Raw genomic sequence first — 23,143 nt, forward strand, 5'->3', positions numbered from 1 at the left:
CGAGCAGCCTGGTGCCCTAAGACGATTTCGCTAGATTTTCAGAGCTGCGTGTACTCAGTGCACTAGCGCGACTGCCGAAAGGTTAAAAACATTAAATAAACATCATACATTCGATAAAACGAAAAAACCAAGGGGTGAGTCGCTTAGCACAAATCGAATTGTGCTCACAAACAAACAGCGTGGTAACTCGTGCCGCAATGTACCACGGTGTGCCACGCTGTGCCATGGTGTTCAGTAAAACAAAAGCAATGGTTGCTATGATTATTCAACTACACTTTGTTGACAGTTTTCGAGTTGTCAGAAGTGTGCCTCATTGTGCCACACATTGTGGTAACGGGTGAAATGATCGTGTATTACTGTGAATCGTAATCTTATACCGTGTTATTGTAGGTGATATACTGTGCATAGCACATTGTTCTAAGCGACTCACCCCTTGGAAAAAACCCATATTTTGTCCGGGTTAAAATGATTTGGGAAAAAACCCGGTTAAAACCCAAAAATAAAAACCCGGGAAGATGGAATTTTTCCCATCGGTACATCACTGATCACATTACAAGTTATTTGTATCCATTACCTTCAAATGAAAAAAATCCCTTATCAAAATTCGTCTCGATACTTTAAACGTTAGTGTTGATATTAAATTAGACTATGATGGAAAAATGCGTTTTAAGATGAAAAGCAGAAAATATAGTTTTTATGAATTTTTTCATCCCTTTGAATTTTTTGATCATCTACAGGTCAACGACAAGCATCAATTAATGGATATACAATTTTTATACAATTTTTTTATGCTCGTCTATTACCTTTTCTAATATCAGAGATAATGAACATACGAGAAAAAAGCTTTTTGACGAGAAATTCAAAAAAAAAATTCTCGCTGTTGTCATTTTTGGAGCCTTGACCATATATGCATTGGATTGGTCTGAACTCTTACTTACCATTTGCTAAGTAACCTTTATTAGATAACCAGCCGAAATTCATAATGAAGTAAGTATGCAATCAACCAAAATCATCGTTACAACGCAACGCATAATTCCTCAGGTAACAAATGAGAATTTTAGTTTTTTATCCATTTTTGAATGTTGGAAGCACATTGAATCCAAAAATCCCATTTTCCCTAAAAAAAATCTAAAATGGCTAACATGTTACTGTAAAAATAATAATTATTAAAATTGTGTAAACACTTAGCACTTTTGTTTAAATATTGCATTATTGTATGGAAATTGATAAAATAGACAAACACTCTCTGTAACGCCAAAATTTTTTTGAGGAATCAAAAATCTCAATCTCACCTCAAATACCTTACCCCTTATAGCAGACTGTTTGTTAACTAATCATTCGAACTTTAAAGACCAAAAAGTAACAGAATCTCAACAAAATTAGCTAATGATAGCATTCTATCAATACTTTCTTCAGCTAAAATTAATCCCTGCCAGATTCGTAAAATAGGCGCAATGGAAGGATGCAGTGAATCAATCATAAAAATCGTCTTCCCCAAAATAATAAGATATCCCTTTTGACCGTACTGACTTAATACCGATCATATGGGGACTGCAAATAACCTGCTAAGTAGGAATTGGTCTGCGTTCCAATACACTTCTAAGAAGTCGCGAAAAAGCATTTTATTTTCGATTTTGTATGTGACAGATCACTTCTTCGGTATGTTTTATGCGATAACATTGATTTAATCAGTTATTTTGGAGCACTTTCTACTTCATTAACGCAGGAATAGTTTAGTGCAAACTAAATACCAAACCACTAGAGTAAATATGAAATCTCTCGGATCAAAAACCAATCTACACGATGACCAAAACTTTGTTTCGACACCTGTAACTAGTTTTCATATTTTTGTAACTTTTAAATTTAAATGCAATATTGGTGTGTATCTATCGATCTCATAAATTTGCTTGAGATGAGCATTGGACACGCTCAAGTGCATCAGAGATCAGCGAATTGATGATTGAGACATTACAATCTTGCACAAAACTCAATTTTATGGGTATTTGCACCAAAAGAAACAAAACAAAACCGGCCGAAATGTACAACACGCGCTCACTTCAAGCTCGCGGCGCTCCATTGAGCAACTGCTCAAGCAAAACAACTCGACCGCAGCTCCTCCCAGCCTTGCCATTGATCTAACAAAATCGAAATATTTTCTAAATTTTTAGTAATTATGATATTTTTTCCGATAAAATTTGCCTACTCATGGCTTGTTGACACGTACCGGGCGCCACGAGAAGGGTGGTAAATTGATCATACCATCACAAGCGACGTCCTCCGCCATGGTGTGGTGAATATTTTTGCCGATCATCCCCCACCCGATCAAGCTGCGCCGGTAGGGGGTTGAAATATCGAAAAGCTCCACGAAGCCTCTGAAAGCTTCGCGATTGCGCGATGAAGAGAGATTTGTTTTTTGTTTTACTCAACTGGCGAGAAGTTCGCGACTTAGTGTACCGCGTGTCCTATTACCTCCGATCGCCGAAGGTCCTCGCTTCTGAACCCGAACTAGGGCCGAACCGTATGGCTTCGGCAGGTCATCGTTAAGCTCAGACCAAATCAACAGCGAGAGCAATATATAGCATATACTACTTGTTTACAAACTGCTATTATTTTCCGCGGTTCACGTTTAGCATAGCATTCGATAGGCAAGTGTTGTGGAGTAAAGTTGCGCGCTGGTGCTGCTGCTGTCGCTGCTGTGTGTTCCCCCCGATTCGAAAAAAAAGATACGAAAAACAAAATCGCGCGGTGTGTACGGCGGTGAAGATCGAACAGTAGTAGATCGTGTGTAGAGTAGCGATCGGTGTGTCCCTTGCTGGCTGGCATCGCTGGTGTTACTCTTGAAGTGTCTCTCTAGCGAGCAAGTTGATTTTCCAGAGGCGACCAACCCCCGTCCCGGGAGGAGAAGAAACGGAAATTAATGTGAGTTCTGAGGTCAAAGTTCGGAAATATTTCTGATACTGATACGTGCATGAAGCCACGAACCAGTTTTGGGGATTATCGCAATCCGTCAAGGAGAACCTGTAGTGTAAACCGGACCTAACTTCGGACATATTCGTCGGCAAGTGAGTGTTGCATTAGGAGGTGTCGCGGACCAAAAAGGAGCAGAAGCTTTTTCTGTAGTCAACCGAAAGGGATTGTGTGTGTATGAGAGATAGAGAGAGAGTGCGAGAGAGACTTTGGGTGAGAGTGCGAGAGAGATAAAAAGAGAACATAGTTGCAAAGAAAGAGTGAGACATTGGAACGGCTCCGATTACTGGTCAAGGAGGGTGTACACAAGTGAGGAGGGAAACGTGTGCCACCCAATCCGCCGTGATTTCGTGTGTGATTTCGAAACCCTACGAGCTGGTTCGAAGGAGAGCATACACATATGTGAATGGATTTGCTAATAGGCGATTTCAGAGTATTATACAACTTTCAATTTCGTTACCGCAATTGGGTGCAACACTGTTTTTTTCGCTGCTAGTTCCTTCGTGGCTGCGGTTCGTGTCTTGCCTGCATGGCTGTCTGTTGTGTGCAAATTTAGTTCGATTCTTCCTCTTGTTCGACACAGCGACGGAATTCGCTACCCTCGCCGCGTCCACGTAAGTACACGTAACATATTCATGACACTTTCGAAAGCGCAAACACATCGAGAAACAACCTCGGTTTCGTGTAACCCGGCCCTAATTCGTCAAGGTCGTGGCCCGAGTAGCGAAGCAACAAACCACATTACGTGTCAGTCGAGACTACAACCCATTAGGTACTAAGGGCCGCACATATTTCCGCACGAACGGAAAAGTTGAATTTCCGAACATGGCGATCCGGTCGCAATCGTCAGTCTGCCCGAGTCCGATCCGGTCAGACAGCCACCGACTGCGGTTGGCGTAATCGAATGCCGCTTTTCCTATACCTAAGCGAACGGGGAACTCCCAGTCAGCCAGAGTGACATTCATTTTCACTTTCTGTGTAGTGACCACAGTGTCTTCGGCAACGGTGGCGGAGGCGCAGGCGGTAAAGCGATGGCGGAACTGGGCCAACATGCGCATGTAGACAGTCCGAAAGTGAGCGTGGTTTTGTGCAAACGCCTTCACACGCACATGGCTAGTTAAGCTGCCCGCTGGAAAGGCTTTAATCGTGGCGGACGGGACGGCCCACAGTAGTGCTGTAATTTATGGAAAATAAATTGGGACTTAACATTTTCAAAGTTCAACAAACGACGGATTTCAGAGTCGATGGTGTTTGCGTCATATGCTCGAGGCGATGAATACTGCGTACCTAGAGTGGTTTATTAATATTAGGTATACAGTATTGACCTGAACTTCAAAGTTATATAGCTGAATTTCAAGGGAAATGATAAATTTTTATTTGCCGGTGGATGCCTCTAACTCATGTCCATTTGACATGAATATCTCGCATATCGATTTTGTTGATTTCCGAATTATTTTCAAGTGGCAGCACAATAGGTTGATATATTTTTCTATGTCATTCTATCATATTAAACCAACGACGATCAAATCCGGCACTATCGGAAATATTTACATCTGTAGTTTAAATTAGTTAATGTTAAACACGTGAAAAATCATGTCATTTGAGACCAAATGTATATTTTTAAATGTATATATTACAATTCATCCTTAAACGAATAGAACGCGGGCACACGGAAAAAACCGCTTATAAATTCATATATTGATCAACTTAATGATTTACGAAACCATGTTCCTCAAATTATGAATAATAAACATCGTATTCATGAAACTATTTCTGATTTAAATAGCTACCTCGCTCCGATATACATGGCGTTACATTTGAATGTTTAGTTGAGTTACTGTGGTTGTTCCCTGACAGGTTGAGTTTTTCTTATGATCCTGGTTAATAATTTGGGAATACACAGCCGATAGTTAAAGTATATTCATGAATTCAGGAGCTTGTTCGTGATTTCCACAATTTCTTATCACGTTACCGTCATGAGTTTACTTTCGAATTTTTCTGCCAGAAAAGCGTGTTTATGATTTCAGGTACTTAGTCGCGATTTTCGCAATTTATCATCGTGGTACTTTAGACTCAGTAGAGTGAATCTCGTTCATGATTAGAGGATCATTATCATAATTTTTGATATATTAATCACGTGTAATGTGATTTATTTTCATGATTTCGGGATCTTTGTCACGATTTTCGTAATTTCTTTTCACGTTATTATGATATTCTAGTCACGAGTAGAGTGATTTATGTTAATGATTTCAGGATCCTAGTTATGATTTGCGTAATTTACATGAAGGCTATCGTGATATTTTACTTTTGAGCTTTCTCTTTGACACGTGGAGTGATGTGGCTCATGTTCATGATATCAGAGATTTTATTAAGATAATCGTAACTTCACTTCGCCTTATAGCGATATGTTATTTTTTGCTTACTATCAGATTTTTACTTGGAGTAACGTAACAATAGGTGTGCTGCAGTACACAGAAGTTGCTCCGGAGCAAACAGAAGCGATTTTTGCTCCTTTTAATTCCGATTAGAAGAACAAAAAGAGAATACAGGCACGGCTTTCTCCCTTTTTGCTCCAGAGTATTTCCAGTTTCTCTTGGTACTGGAACAAACCTAATATTAAGTGGATCATAAAAATGTCAGTGATTCTCGGTATCTTATTCTGTGATCTATATCACGAACACGATTTGTAACTCTATAATGTTTCGTGGTGCTCAGTGTTCGTTATCTGCCCGAGCAAATACCCATGGGTTCAAACACCACCTAGCCCCTTGAAAATACCTTAACTTTCCGGAAGTCGCGCTAGTGCACTGAGTGCACATTGCTCTGAAAATCTAGCGAAATCGTCTTAGCGCACCAGCGGCTGCTCGTTCAGTGGCCCGTTAGCGCTACTTCCGGAGGGTTAAACAAGGTCCGTGACAAAATTCACAACCATCAAGACACCATAAAATGGTCTCAATAACCCATAAATACACCAACATATGGTATTTTATATGGGATCTACCGGACCATGGTGATGGTGTTTTCATGGTTTGAACCCATTTCAAACACCCATGTCAAACCCCATGACCATAGGGGGGGGGGGGGGGGGGGGGGGCTTTTCGTTTGCTCGGGTGTTCAGACATCACACTGAACCTTATCAAATGATTTTCGATATTACAATATTTTACTTATATCTACTGCTTGTCCTATTGTTGGTCACTAGCAGCTGGACATATATGGCATTTAATGATATAGTGCATGGAACAAAAATGATTCCACGAATAACGTTCATGTTACATAAAATTGAAAATGATTAGCGATATCTTCTAAATATCATAGGCACGCAAAATAGATCGTAAATCATGCACTAGGAATCATGAACCAGTTCATGAAACTATGAATAATACCTTATGATTTTGTTAACATTTTCGCAAGTACGAATGTTCTGTCGTGACTATTGTACTAGTCTTGGTTTTATAGTGCGGACAATGCCTCTCTGACCCCTTAAGAGCTTATGCGAGCAAGTTTCGAATATTTGGAAAATAATAACTCGGCCATTTACCAACCAATTTTTATGATGAATAGGCCATCAGATGCAGAATTAAATGTTCTCTATATTTTTTTTAAAAAAACAAGGACGCTTCTCTAGAAGAAAGTTGAGCAATTTTCATTATTTTCATGAAAAAAATCGCATTTGTTTTGATGTTGTTGTCCCAAAACCGTAAATCATTTTTAACAAAAGAACCATATATAGCAAACCGTTGGACAGATCATTTGTTTTTCTTTCCATGATACTCCAAACATTGAAAATCGATATAATTAGTACATGTGTTAGCGTTTCGACTTCGTCTCTTCAGAACCACGGCACTTGACCAATGCACTGGGCTGACGCTAGTCCAAAATTGGAAACACTACTTGAGAACACACTAACGACGTCAGCTCGGTGCATTGATCGAGTACCGTGATTCTGAAGAGATGAAGTCGAAACGCAAGCACCTAGTATTCCATGGATTATATAAAGCAATTCTCCTCCACAGAATACGTAGATCTGTCTTGAGTTTCGAACCCAAGGACTTTGAAAATAAGTTAAAAATAAACCGATGCTCATTTTTGTGAGCCCTTTAGCTCAACTATTTGTCACGATCTTCACGATTTAGTCCCGGTGGTGGACCTAGCCTACTGAACGGGTCACCTGGTAGATGCTGAGGTCTGTCCAGCGATTTCTGATGAAGCGTAGCTTTCGGTTCACTGGCGCTCCAACGCCCCTTCGTGGCTTTTCAATGCGACTCACTCGATCTAATCCTCGAGGGAGGGGAATCTAGCTTACTCACGAGCTATCCGGTAGGGTGTCGAGGTCGGTCCGGTGATTCCAGGAGGAATGTAGCGTGCGGTACATCAGCTCCTCCACGACCCACAACTGGTGCATCGACACGAATTACTCAAACTAGCCCCCGGCGAGGAATGTAGCCTACTCAACGGCGGCCGGCAAGGTGCACTTATTCGAACTGTCAGCTCTGGTTGATCGCTTCTCTACAGTTGTATCTCTGCGCTGAAGACTGTATTCGTCGGGGCCCTGCTACTACTCCAGCGTATTCGTCCGTGCAGCACGTTGTCCGTTGTAATCCTAGCTATCCTTTCTTCCGTGGGGAAACCGGTAGAATGCCGGGGCTGATCCAGCGGTTCCGCGTAGAGCGTGGCGTGTGCGCTGGCGTCTCGAGGATCCAAAACCACTATTTCGTCACCAGGCCACTCATCTAGTCCCCTGCGATGGACTTACATCGACAGAGAGTTTACCGGCAGTGGATGTTCTTCCGAAACCAATTCTTCTGATGCTTTCCAATCTTCTCCGCGAGCCAACCGGTAGGGTACCGAGTTTCGTTCAGTGATTCTGGTGGCCCGACGACCTGAACCCGTTGCTACATCGCGTGATACTCAACTCCTCCCCTGCATAGACCTAGTCTACTCCGGCAGAGAGTTCCCTGGCGAGGGAACTTCTCCTGAACTCGATTTGTTGTTCCACGGCGGCTTTCTAACCGGCGGTGCTACTTTGTTGATCCCTTCTCCATTTCCTCTACAGCTCTGCCAGTATACGTTACATTAACCTGTTGACAGCGTTCCAGGTATATACGTCGTCGCACATCTCTTCCATGATATTGTCGACTGTCACCCCTGGCATACGTCTTCGGAATTCAAAGACCACGTGTTTCGGTGTCTCTTGCACATTCACACACTCCGGGCAAAGGGGTGACGGAACATGTTCAAACCAATGCAGGTACTTTCGGAAGCATCCGTGTCTAAACAAAAATTGCGGCAGATGGAAGTTACCTCTCCATGCTTTCGGGAGCACAGAATATTTGGGATGACTCGTTGGGTCCACCTTCTTTTCTCAGCGGTCTCACTCTTGCTGCCACTTAGCCAACAAGTCCGCTCTGACCAGTCTCCTTACCTCCCGTGTGTTTCTCCGCTGGTAGCATTCTACGTCGTCAGCCAGAGTGATGCAGATAGGAATCATCCCGGCTATTCCGCAAACCATCTCCTACGATATCGTTCTGTACGCACTCGCAACACGAACAGCCATTAGATGACGTGCTCATAAGCTTCGTTCGGTTTTACTTTGAGTTCAGCGCAGCAGCCCATACCGGAACTCTATACCTCACTATTGAAGATAAAACACCCGCCAGGAAATGTCTTGATGCATGCATCTTGCTCCTCCGATATTCGGCATGATCCTTGCTAATACGTTAATTGTCGTCGCAGCCTCACATACACAGTCGACGTGGCTGTTGTAATTTAACCGATCGTCGACTACCACACCCACGTGCTACACCGCACGCATCGATTGAATTGAGTGTCCGCCGACGCTGATCGCGAAACGCTGGGTTTTGTTCTGACAGAAATTGCGGCACATAGTAGTTGTCATCTTCATATTCATCTACATGAACACATTCGGGATTTGGTGTGACCATCTTCCATTCGCCGCGTTGTCCCATTGCTCAATTCGCGTTCTTCGTCGGTGACTCGGTTCCTATAACATGCCTGATCCTCCTCCAGTAGGCACTCGCCATCACCAAGCTCAACAACCTGAACTTGCTGTTTAAACGCGACTTATTTCTTCCCGTCTTTATCACTAGGAATCAAATCAGACCACCATACTGGAGAATTGACGTTGATACGCTAGTCAGGAGTCTTCTCTTGCCACTGCTTGTCGACGAATCGTTCGACACGATTCTGATCAAAGGTTTAGCTGCTCGCACCGCCTCCTCACAGGCGTAATCGACGTGACTATTCAAATTCAGTTTTTCGTCGATTCGGCATGATGCATGCTTTTCCTTACGCTTCGAGTCGATAGTAGAGTCTTCTACCGTGATTTTCGCCTATTATGGCGACTTTCCGCTGCTAATCAACAACTCCTCTGTTTTATGATGGGCTATCGTCAGTTATTTCTCCCGTACCCAGTGTTCCACTTTATCTATCGCCAACGCGGGGAGTACTTTCACCTCTTCTAGTGATTCCCCGAATACTTGGAGCACCACATCATCCACGAAGCCGACAATCTTTACGCCTCCGAAAGGTCCAGCTTCAATACTCCATCGTACATCGCGTTCCACGTCGTCTGGTCGAGGATAGAGCCGTGATGAACTCCCGCCGTAATTGTACTTTTCTCTCCTTGCCCGTCCCGTAGAACAATGTGTGGAGGTACTTAGGAACCCCTAATGTTGTGTAGCGAATAGGCGATTACTTCCCAGCTTACATTGTTGAAAGCATTTTTTACGAAACAACTGAGCAATTGCGATATTCTCTTCTCTGTTTTTTCTGTGCTGCTTCCACAACTACTGAAGACCTGCTTTTCCGGAGATCGAACTACATGTTGGATAGGCCGTTCTCACTTCCGTTGTACTTGGTACGCCTGTTCAGAATTGCTTTCTCTCTAACAGTTTTCCGATCCTATCCAGCAGACATATTGGTCTATCCGGGAAGTTTTCTTGGCTTCAGCATTAACACCAGCTTTTGATGCTTCCAGTTATAGGTGAAGCTACCTTTATTGACGCAGATTCTGCAACGTAATCCTGAGTATATCCAGGCTCTCCTGTATCACTGCTTTCAAACCATCCTGGATCCTTCTTTACTTGTACAGCTTTCGCCATTTCGATCAGTTCTTCGTTGGATCTTTGGGTTTCGTCTTCATAATCATTTTCCTCATTGTACGTTGAAGCGGTTGGTGGATGTGTTTTTAAAGTAAGGTGAGTAAGGTTCAGATTGAAAGTTTCCCGGCAGTGGAATTTCTCCCGAAATCGATACGTCATAATTAGACCATATTTCAAATCTATTTTGTACGTTCATATGGGGTTTTGGAGATCAAAGAACTAATTTTCAATGTTTATTTTTACTTATGAGTACCACTAGAGGACGTTTCACGCATAGCTAATTTTTTTTATCCATTTTAGAGAAAAAACACGGATTAGTTCGGAAATTTGAGGTATATTTAATTTTCCCGTAAAAAAAGCAATGGCTTGGTACTAATTTCTGGTCTTGCGGAACCTGACTTTCTGTTTCGATAGACTCTGTAGTGATTCTTAGCGTACAGGACTATGGCAGGGCTAGTGCTACGATTCTACACATCACTAAGAATCCTTTTTTGGCTGGGGGGCTTCAACATACGATGAGTGGTTTTTGATACCAGCGCCTTACCCTTTGAAACGCCAGACCCGGACAACTTCCTCTACTGTAAATAATCTAAACTTTTATTAGCCCGAAATTAGGTTACACGACCTATGTCGATTTTATTGAATTCAAGACAAAAAAATTATTTTGCTTTACTTTCTCACTATATGAATAAAGCATTTTGTCTTACCTTGTTTTAATCAGCCCCTGCCCCGATTCGATTTTTGACCCGATTTTATCGACCAACCAGTATTATGAGGCTATGTCTAGGGATTAAAGAAGAATATTTTTAGAGCTTCGGTTTATTAAAAAGAAATAAAGAAATATGCCATTGTCCTCACTTTGTCAACCTAACATAAACAAAGGGGGCTGTTAAAAACGGGTCTTCGCTGTATTTGGTTTTTTAAATTTTTTGCACTTTCTATGAATTGAATACGATGCACAGTAGGGCACATAGCTACTTCCGACGATCAAAACCTACTCTTTGTGTGAATTCTAATGCCTCAGTGTCTACCGCAAGGTGTCTTGCATGAAATTGTGCTATAATGTGATAATTTTGGTTGAAGCTGATCTAAATTCGAATAGAAGCAGCATCGCAAAAAGCTTTCGTCTGCAAAGTTGATCGTTTTAATATTTGTACTATGTGCTCTGAAGACGCCCGTTCTCCAAAATGTAGATGACGCAGTATTATGAACCACCCCTTCATATTATGACAAATGTCAAAGAAAGCTCAGCTGATAAATTTCACATCATTTGGACAATGTTCAAAGATCAAAAAATTAACTTTTCAATCATTCTAGCTAGAGCCAAATGACCTTCAGCGAAGTTGTAGACCGACAAAATTTGGAAAAGTTTGCAGAAGACATGTAAGATCTATCTGTCATACTTTTCATTTTACAACACATTTAAAATCGAAGGTTACGGTGTTTCTTAGAAAAACTGTTTTATTCCAATAACTTTTGCGGTAATCTTTTAAAACCGAAGTAGTCTTCGGACCACTTTAATATTGGTTAAAGGCGAATAATTTGTTTCATGGTACCACATATCTAACTATTTTCGTTATGGCAGTTATGAGCACATTTTCACCAAAAATGGGTTATTTTTTTGGAATAACAATATTACGTATTGGGGCAAATAAAAGATAATTCTTTTTTTATTATAAATATGTCATGATTAAATTTGTATAGAATGCTAGAAGCTAGAGTTTTAATGTATTAGAAGAAAATGTTCGTCTTCAAAAACGCTGAAAAGCATCGTCCACGGTGGACAATATAAAAAAATTAGTTTCGTTCACATGATAAAATTATACACTTTACAATATTTTTAATTTTAAAATTAACTTTTTAATGGTTCGAAATAAAGCTTCGCAGTCTCCCAGAAAATTGAAGAAGATAAAATTTTGAAAAACTTTGTCGAAGAAACTGAATCTCCATGTCGTGTACTTTTCATTTTACAAGAAATTAACTAGAAAAAACAGGATGTTTCTTAAAAAATGGATTTCTTTTTATAACTTTTGAAGTTTTGATTTTTCATTCAGATCACTTTATAAATACTTTCAGATAATTTGAAGGAGAATGATTTGTCTTAATATGCTGAAGCTCTAGCTTCTTTCGTTAGAAAGTTATATATACTTTTTACTAACAATAAACTATTGTTTGAGTAAATATTGAAAAAATATCGTATTTGCCATTTTTTAGTTATCTATACTACAAAGCATGCTATTTTATATGACAGTAACGGTATTTAATGTTAAGTGCCTTAATCGAAGATAATGCTTTTTGAAAAAGTTATATTTTTTCAATAAAATTTTTCAAAACTTTGGAACGAAAAAGTGTTGTAGTAGTTTTTGTTTTAAAGCAAATTATGCGCCCCTAAAAAAATCTTCAAGTTGTCCAAAGGCTACATTAGTGTAAAATAAAAACTACAAAAGTTATGGAAATAAAACCAGTTTTAAAGGAACACCCTAAAGCTTACATTAGGATTTCTCGTGCTATGTAAAGTATAAAAGATAGAGCTTGCATGCCTTAAGCAAATTTGTCTAAAAGGTGTTGCTCTATAACTTCATCGAAGACAGTAAAGCTCTGTCTCGAACCGTTAAAAGTTCAATTTTGAATATTGCTAAAATTAAAACCACCCTATAGCATCTGTTTAAACAAAAAGAAGGGCATTGCAAAGTACAATAACTTTGCCAAACATATTGCAAGGCTAAGTCATTTAATTTTAGCAAAAAGTTAAAATTCCTGCTAAATTCACATTCAGGACCACTGTGCATTGCCAAAGTGGAAATATATGACGAAAAAATATATTAGATACTATACCTGTGAGTTAGCACCCGGAAAATTACAGTTCATATATTTCTTTAAAGAAAACAGTCTTAGCATTTTTATGGAAATATTTTTATTTCTCGAAAAATCCGTCCCAAAATCCTAATAATCCCCTATTCTTAATAACCAATATGCTCTATGCTGCAAATCATACACATTTTGCAGTTTTTGTATTGTGAAAAAATCTCAGATATCGAACGGACATTTGCGACCTTTGTCGGAATATGAGAAGTTTACTAGGGTACTAGGACAATTTGTCATTCATATCAAATTTTAGCATTTTCTATCGCATATATCTCCATTCCTCTACAATCAATTTTCCGTATTTTATCTGAAGTGAAACATCCACCATGTAATTTCTGAGCATTTTTCATACAACAGATAGTGAATAAAATAATAATGTATTGTTAAATGGAATTGATATGTGCTAATTAATGATGAAATATGGAATCTAAACAAAATGTTAAAAAGTTTAAAATCTAAATGTTAAAAAATCTACTGCATCTGAATTTTTTCGATAGAAAATCTAATTCTATTTCATACCATAGGTTTTTACGTTGAACAAGTTATATTTAATAAAGTTTTATTGAAGAATATTAGAAACATATGCACGAGAAAATGTTAAAATTTGATATCAATGACGAAATGCTCTAGAACCCCAATCTCACGTATCCTCATAAAGGTTGCAATTGTACCGTTCAGTTCCTGAGATTTTTCCACATTTGAAAAACAACAGAAAATGTATGATTTGCAGCATTAAGCAGAATAGTTATTAGGATTGTGGGGTTTTTGGATCAAAACGTTCCGAAACTCCAGTTTTCAAACTGTGTTTTTGTAGTGATGAAACATAATTTTCACTAGTTATAAATGTCAGTAGAAATAAAAACCTCTGAGTTGCCCCACCTTCCTCTCTTTGTGATTGTAATTTGTGGTTTTTAAACTATTCTTATGCTGAACGATTCCAGTTCGATGTTCAAGCTTGAAGTTATTTTTCCGATTCTTACATTCTAATATATTTAAAGTGTGCTTTTACGAAACGTGTTCGCCTTTTATTTTCGGTCGGTGACATACCTAGATGGCCTATTATTATTAGTAGCTTTTGGTGACTGGCTTTTTTATTGTATATTAATTAGGATTTTAAACGATGAAATTTTTATCCAAAATTGTGTACAATAAAATATTCTCGGAATTTGTTTATAGAAGAATTCTGTATAAAATGCCAGACGGTGCAAAGGTTATTTTAGAGTATATATATGAATCAAATATCTATGTGGCACACTAATATAATTTGATTAGTTATCGCATAATCTATGCGCGACAAATAATTTTTATGTGCTACTACAAATTGCAAAAAAAAATGTGTTCAATCGATATAATCAATATAATGAATTTTCTTGGTGTAAATTTTCGACAGTTGTTATGAAATGAAAGAGTTTGTATATACCACACAAAGAAATGAAAATTCAGTACAGGTAGTGAAAATACATCAGCCAACAATGGCCATTGTTTTGCTGGCTAAAAGAAACAAAAATGATTAGTGACTGTGAAGCGACGATAGAGGATTATTTTTTCTACTTTTTTGCCCATTTGACAGGTATATCCCGGAATCAAAACAATGACGTTTCTACCACTGATGTGATGCCAGCGACAATCCTAATTTAGTGTTCTGTATCTACTGTGTAATCCGTTTCACTGTTAATCTGAATACTAGAGTTGATCAGTGATGCTCTACGGACTATTTCAAGCAACTTTCCCCAAGTAAGCATATCTATCTTGAATTCCGAGTCCCCAGTTTTACAAAAGAAGGCTTTTTCTAAAACAAGATTTTGCGTCTTTTTGTGTATAACTAAAAGGTTTAGAGGATCAAGAAATTCATTTATGTTGTTTATGTTTACTTATTAGTACCTCCAGAGAGCATTTTATGCAATTTTTGCTAATTTTTCGACAAAAATTGTTGGGTTTCTTCACAAAGTTAGGACGTACTTACCTAGCCCGTAATGCGATTTGTTTTTTCATTAGCGCAAAGCTTTGAAAATTGGGTTGCACAATTTTCGTCGGTTTGATTCAATGTAAGGTGAAAAATTGACTTGATTCCATTTAAGGCGTGAAATATTTTAATGGGTTAATTAACCCTCAAACAAGGAACACAGTATAAAAATAAAAAAAAGTATACTTTCACAAATGTCATTTTGTTGTTTGCGTTGCGTCCAATGTATTACACAATTTATCGATAAAGAGCATTACCGACGCACTGTGGGGCAGAATGCTACTTTCGACGATCAAAACTTCTAGCGCTTTGAGCATTTATCTTCGAAATTTGATGACTTTGACAGAGGATCTTAGGCAGAAGTGAGCAATATATTTATGCGGCAATACTGATTTTGGACTAGATCAGTAAAAAATGAATTTTTGGTATTTTTGATACGTAATTCGCAAGTATTCTATACACCCAAAACTCGGCCGTAATACCTTTACGGTAATAAGAAAAAAATGCTCTAAAAGTAAGACGTTTCATGCTAAAACGGTCACAACAAAAAATTCCTCAAACGGCAATACCAAAACATTCAAATCTTCTCTGCGTCGCACTCATGTTTCATCAATTCTTATTCAATAAATATTATCGCGTCGGATTGTCTGGAAGTGTGTAGCACTTCGTTTGTCATTGTATTGCGAACACTATGTGGACAAAGACGAGGTTCGATTTTCTCTACACGACACATTCCGTATTTGAAGATCGGCTCACACTCGACTAGCTTCAAAGAACAGTCAGAAAAAACGACTCGGAATAGTGGTGGGGTATTTCGGCTGGTATTAAATTGAAATTTCTTTTCTATCACGGACGTTAACAGCAAGGTAGCGACGGCACAAAACATGAACAGTCCTTCCCATCATGTACGGGAAGCAAGACCTATGGTTTGGATCCACGTATCCGAACCGAGGGTCCGGATCCAGACACTTGTCTGGATCTAAGCACCAGGTCTGGGTCTGGTTCAGGTCCGGACTTGGTAAGGGAAAAAAGGGATGGGCCAGATCCGTGTACTGGTGAGGATCCGGGTACTGGTCCAGATCCGAGAACTGGTTCGGATCTGGGCACTAGTCTGGATCCGGGAGGTCCGGATTTGGGAACTGGTCCGGATCCGGAAACCGCCTAAACTTTTTATTCCACTATCCAACCTACGCAGTAAAAAATCCGTAATTCTGGTTGATTTCTGCTAATATTGGGGCAGATTTCAGCCTGAATTTGGTCAGAGATTCCGTTTGGTTTGACTCGGTACTAATACTATCATAGCAATCGACCGAATTATCCTTCATCCGAACAGAGCCGAGGTTGACACATACTGAAAAAGTGTTTGATTGTATGATGCACATACATAAACATCAACCGAAATTCGTCATTCCACCGTTTACTACCTTTGCGGGAATTCGAGTTTAATACCGCAATGCGCCATTGCATGGTCTGTTACCGAAAAGAAAATAGAATCTTACCCAAAAGTAATAGAAACATACCCGTCAGATTTTGGGTGTACGTTCTTCTTTACCGACCGTTTTTTATCTTTCACCATTTATTAGTTCTATTTTGAAGGTACGATTTTTTAAACCTTTTACAAGCTTAATTAGTGCAAGTCAGTTTTAAATTCATCATTTATATTGGTTTCACATCAAATACAGTCAAAATTAATCATTTCAAAACATCTTAGTGTAACGGGTCAATTTGATTATTTCTAAAATTTTAATAAAGTTTGTGATAATTTATAGCAATATACAGGTATCAAATGAAACATTATTTTTGCATCTTGTTTCTACGTCCATCTGAAATATTATCCTGGATAAACGATTGCTTATTTCAATCAGTTTTGTTGTATAGAAGCATACTGTCAAAAATGTAGAAGTATGTAAATAGTAAATTGGACTATTACACAAATGCGCGTCCTCTTTCAAAGTGTTTTAAAAGTTCAAATTTACGTCGAATCACCTGAGAGCCTTTGGTGCACTTATTTGTTATAAACCAAGAAATAAGTGCATCAAAGAATTCCAAGCGATCCGATGTAAAGCTGCACTTTTGCTATAGTTTGCAGCAAGATGAGCTAATGTGATTGTCCATTTTGGTGTGAATACCCAATACGAATAATGTGCAGACACCCTGAACAGTTGATTTTAGAAGTTCAAAAATAATAGTTGATTTTAGAAAACTAAGAATGGCGAATATGGTTGCCACCACTGATGAGGCTTCCAACCGGAGATTTTACTGACCTGAGGTAGGAAAGAAAAAAATGAGTATACGTTGAATTTGGAAAAGAAATTTGGATCGAAGCCATAGCTAGATACTTTTAATCGGTTTTATTATCTACTGATTTGAAAAGAAACAAGTTTAAACTCTTTTATCCCATTTGTAAATCATCAAGATATCAATTTAGAACACGTTGGAAAATTACCACTGTGACTCAATTATTGTTGAGTGATTTGTTCTGTGCCGTTCACACTAAGCTGTAAAGTTTTCGCGTTAGGAGAAATTTTACTTCCCCGACTAACCGCAAGGAACTCGAAAGCACCAGCCACTCTCGCTGTGGAGGAGAAGCAGAGCGAGCATTGCTCACCTTCACAACTAACAGAAAGAGACGAGTGAAGCATGAGGAAAGCAGTATACAGTGGGACTGGGAAGCATACTGCGGTGTCTTCCAGAATTCTTTGTGGAGCGTAAAGTATCGGGTTGTTCGTCACCATAGACGTTGGGGCAGTTCCAACAGAGAAGTAAGAGCTCTCCTTTCGGATTAAAACGTTGTCTTCAATTTCTCACTACAACAATTGAAGGTCCCACAGTAATTGAAAGAAATTGGACGAATGCAAAATTGTAGAAACTTCAATCTCAGAGAAGAGATGCTAATTTCGAACTATTAATTTGTGTTAAAAATAAAGGCCTGTTCAATGGCAATTGGGATATCACCACTAGGTGCGCTACTGTTGGTCGTTTAGTACGTGAACGTGACTAAATTTATAGCTGCTGATCACATAGAGATAAAATGACCTGCATTGTTTCGCCTCCAGTTGGGATAGACTGGTATTGCGGTGCTACTGTTTCAACGGATATTCGTGCAGATGTTTACACAAGTAATGAAAAATTATTTGTTCGAGCATGAATATCTATTCTATGTACTTCAATCGTCTCCTTTTAAGAATCCCATCATTGTAGAGTAAGGTTTGCGGTTTTGGATGTATTATTATGCCATATTTGGCTCACTTGGTGAGTTGAACGAAGAATGTGGGTTTGACATAAAAATGCATAAAACGTTCATATTCCATTGCTAAATTAATGTTAGTTAAATTCAGCGCAAGCTGTTTTTCGTGCGTATCCAGATTCATTTCCTAGAAGCATAGATATCTTTGGCGCCTTCTGGTAATCATTTCATTGGTCTGCGTTTTCTTGTTAATTTTTGTTATTGCTATATTGTTGAGTTGTTTCATTATGTTATTGAGTGTATATGAAGTAAGCATTGGAAGCGAATTTATGTAGTGTTTTGTTGGTTCATTTTGGCCGGCATCATACATTTGTTCACTTTTTTAATGCTTCCACTAATAAAAGAGATGGCCAAGGGGTTTGAATTTTACCGGACCACGGGATATAATTAAACGTGTGATACATCTGTGTTAAAGCAAATATCAACGGATGAAAAATGACCAAATAAATCCGTGGAAATATTTAAAAAATTTCTAAAAAATATTCAAATATTGTCGAAAATCTGAAACCTATGGAAAAGAAACTCATCATTGTTTTGGTCATTTGGTTTACTGCTACTCGTAATGGTGCTAGCTGATACTAGATGAGCTCAATTCAACCTCCACTTATTGCAGTTTTATTTTATACCTAAAATCAATGGATGATCTGTTTGCTTTTTGTTCAAGTTATAAACACCAAACACATTGTTAATCCATCCCAACAAAAAGCCTTTCAAAATTTACCACCATCCTAACCACGAGCTACACTATATCGCACCGTTTTCTCGATTAAGTAACCGCTTACACTACTTTGCTTCTCCGACAACCTCCAGTTGGTTGTGAGAGAGAAAAAAAACCAGATTTATTTCACTCTGTTCACCGCGCAACACCCCGGTGCAGTCAATCATCGGTCCTGTCGCTTGCACTATACATAAAATCAGCTGTCGGCGTTACTTTTCCGTCTCGCTAATCGCTAGGTATCGTCCATAAAGTCTAATGCATTTCGAATAATGCCATTCTAATCGCCCATGACGCGCCTCGTATCCGATGAATAGCGGAATTTGGTCATTGTGAACCGGCCTGAACATACTCCCCCACGCACATACATACCACACGCGAATACTGCACTTTTGCGACGGGTCGTTTATGACCTTGTCTGAAGTGACCCGGTGAGTCCAGGTTCCGACCAGTTATGAGCTGTCTTTGTCGTGTGCCTACTGAGCATATGGTAACAATGTGGCAGTACCCGCATCACATAGCACAGAGTCAAAGTAATGGTGAAAGGCTGAATGCTTGCACATTTCGATCCGGGGCTTTTTACGGATTGTTCGTCCAGGTGCTTTATGGCGTCGCTGACGCCGATGATCTGCTCGGTTCAGTTGACGTGAATTGCCCGGAGGGGCGACACAAAAACGTACACCAAGATGCTTGGAGAAAGATATGGTAAAAGAAGGTGGGAAGTGTTAGAGTTGGCAAAAAAAATTAAAAAAACAACGTCCATTGCAGTTGCGGAATTTCAACTGTTCGTGGCGGTATTGCGTAATGATGGATACAGTGAATAAAAGCCGCAGTTTTCGACACAAAACAGGCAAAGAAATAAATAAAAACAGTATTGATTTGATACGAACTTTCGTTTATTATTCCGCACGTCAGCTTTTAAAAACAAACATTCAAACTCGTATACACGGCCTGTACGACCTTCGAGCAGACATACATGAATATGAATAATTTCTGCGTGCTGATTCGATGGAGCTGTATGGAAAGGTCCGGTGTATAATAATTAAGAATTCACTTATTATTTTAATTCGTTCTTAACGCCGATAGCGCTCGGTATCGATGTGGCTTGGAAAACGTGTTAGTTATGCCCACCAAATACCAACCAATCAACAAACCGAACCTAGCAGCACGAAATCATATTTCCATTGAAACGACCTTCCCGTCCCTGTTGTACATATGTGATCAAATGCCGACCCGGCGTGCGTGCTGGGTGCTATAATTTATCGAAACAGGTTCGTCACTTGCTACACAGAACGGTCGGTGGTGGTCGTTGAAATCTTTTCTAAAACACAAGCCACGCTATCGCTTCTGATTGACTCGTTGACAATTTCAAGCTGTGTGTGTGCTAAATAAACGTCACTTTCGCTTGTATGTGTTGTGCTGTCCTGTGCGGCAGAATGTTGAAGCATGCTTTCGATTGTCGAAGGGAAATTAGCATTTCTATAGTTAGCTAAATATCATTAATAATCGTTTCACTAGCTTTGGTTTGATAGAGCGATTTATATTCTCGTATTCATATCATTGATCTGGCTGTTTAAGTTCTAAATGTAGTTTTTGAAGCTATGTGTTCGATGTGATGCACTTAAGCAAGATAGTGTCTTTTCCAAGGGTACAAGCACACACAAAATTTCAAATTGAATTACAAAATTTAGACACACTGGTTATTTCTCAATATTATGAATATTGTAAGATAATCTGAACAACTTCTCTTCAAAATTTTTGGGTTAAAGTACTATTTCAATACTATGTTTTAAAATATCCACTTTATTTTCAATCTCGTCAAAATGTTGAAAGCCATTAGGCCGAATGGGTAGTAGATCGAGTGCCATTAGATTTAAATCATCTGAGTAAGTTTGGCTCTGAGAGAAAAAGTAGTATTTGGATTTTATTTTGAGCTAACTTGAGGCCTCTGATATAGCGGCTCGTATCAGTTATCAGCATCAGTAGAAACCATTTCGTGGCACGACGCATTGTTATGCTTATCACATGTTTGATGTGTTTAATGATATTCTGGAAAAATCGTTTGTGCATGGTTCCTTCTTTAAAGCATGAGCTCTTTAAATTTTACAAAGCTGCGATTTTTCCCGGCTTATTCACAGCTAGTGTCCAAAAAGCGGTAGCGGCGTCAGAAAGGTGTCCAGCCGTAGGTGACTAGGACAGTAGGCCAGATGGACGGTAGGCCGAATGGACATTGGATCGAAGGTAATGAGGCTGAATATTTATTAATGAAGCGTAAGTTTATCTAATGGAGCTTCCAGGATTTTTCGGTTTAAGATAAGTCTTAAGACAGATGCCTTTCATTCAATTCCACTACAACAAACGGTGCTGGTCTCATGAACCACTCATCGTATGTTCGAGTACCAGCCAGGTGAGTTTCGTCAAAGCGCTGGGAAAAATTTGCCGGTAATATTGTTGATTGTATTTACACATACTGAAACTGAACCATCGGTGTCTAAACTGCCCATTGGCATGCGACGAAGCATTTACTGCAATACCGAGACCAAGGATCTGAAGAGGCGTGAAGCTGCCAATGATCCCTCGGGCGAGGCGGTCGCCGACCCTCCGTCGAAACCGACGGCCCCTAGCAAGCAAACCAGTGACTGCACCCGACTTGAGGCGATGTGGATAGCATCATTAAGCGTCAACGTAATTTATTTATTTCATCACATCAGTAAATATCCAGTGAGAAAATCGACGTAAATAGTATATATGCTAATCATTAATATTCAAGTTTTTTGAAAAATCTCAACAATGCACGCTTCGTTGAAAATTGATCTCTATTTTGAATCTTGTGTTCCAAACACTCTATTTATCACACTATTTGGTTCATCCGGCCTTGTGCCTCAGCCTTGCCCTTCGGCCCAATGATCTTCGGTCTTACGGTATATTGAACCAGCATCGTCAGAATCGTCTGACCGATTAATTCAACGGATATTTGTATTACTTCCTGCGTATTGACAGGGTTTACAGATTTAGTCTGTATTTGGAAACTTTCTGTCTCCTTCAATAAATAAATTGTTCAATATGTTTTGCGCGATGCAGAAGACATCACAAACAGGGTTGTTAATCGATAATTAATCGTCATCGTCGATAACGTTAACCACCCGTCAACGTCATCGGAAACTCCGTTAACGATAATGTATCATCGGATTCATCGTCATCGTCGATAATTCATCGGCGGTTATCGCGATACATTTTGCGTTGCTTTCCCGTTTATTGGGGTTGAAGTTGATGCGGTTAACTTTCAATTGTTAAGAATTAAATAACTATTGAAGGACATGTTGTTGGCAGTTGAAAATCAATAGTTTTGGACATTTTCTATGCACAGGGGGGGGGGGGGGGGTCCGACGATGTGTCAAAATGGAGTTTTTTGTCAACTTTTCGGGAGAGTTTTATATTGAAGGGAAAGTTATTGGCAGTTGACAATCAATAGTTTTGGACATTTTCAATACACAGGGGGTTCGACGAAGTGTCAAAATGGATTTTTCCAACTTTTGGGGAAAGTTTATTATATTGAAGAAATTATTGGTAAGTGAAAATCAATAGTTATGGGCATTTTCAATGTACCATCGGTGCGTCAAAATAGAAATTTTTTCAACTTTTCGCGAACTTTTTATATTGAAGGGAAGGTTGTTGGCAGTTGAAAATCGATAGTTTTGAACATTTTCAATTCACAGGAGGATCCACCAGTGCACAGTGTTTCCAAAGTGGCAAAAACGTGAAAGAAAAGTTTATTTATATTTTTTTTTGCATTTAAAAAGTATAAGTTGGGTGATTAATCCCTCTAATGTTGAGAAGCAAGTTTTGGTTGGTCATTTATGAAAATAAAAAAAAACTTTATTTGGCAAAGTTGTTGAGAATTTCTTAAGTATTAACTTCGCTGAAGAGACTATGTGTCTATCTGACGATGTTAATTTACATTTGTGGAGATTTCTTTCCTGAAAATTGCTTTTTGCAAAATACTTTTCCTGGTAATTTTGTAGAATTTCAAAATGTTCCAAGATTTTGTTCAGCATAAGAAAATACAGAATTTTTGTAATGTAAGTTTATTTGTATCTCTTACAACTTATCGAATATTCTAGTGTCCAAAAAGCAATATTTTGGCATGGAAACCGCAAATTTCCGCAGACGAATATCAATACGAATCTGTAAAACAAACACTATCAAAATCGTTTGGCGGGCTCTAGCCTACGTTCAAGTCAAATTCGAGTAAATTCCTTCTT

General features: G+C 39.0%; 1 protein-coding gene across 1 annotated transcript in view; it reads left to right on the forward strand.

Annotated features, from left to right (window-relative positions):
• The first annotated feature begins 2,630 nt into the window (after positions 1-2,630).
• LOC131677962 (dentin sialophosphoprotein) overlaps positions 2,631-23,143 on the forward strand; it is a 105,844-nt gene continuing 85,331 nt past the window's right edge. Inside the window, exon 1 of the mRNA XM_058958070.1 lies at positions 2,631-2,919. The gene's annotated coding sequence lies outside the window, so the exon portion shown is untranslated. The remainder of the gene's footprint in view (positions 2,920-23,143) is intronic.

The sequence above is a fragment of the Topomyia yanbarensis genome, chromosome 1 (assembly GCF_030247195.1).
Source record: "Topomyia yanbarensis strain Yona2022 chromosome 1, ASM3024719v1, whole genome shotgun sequence".
NCBI classification, from domain to species: domain Eukaryota; kingdom Metazoa; phylum Arthropoda; class Insecta; order Diptera; family Culicidae; genus Topomyia; species Topomyia yanbarensis.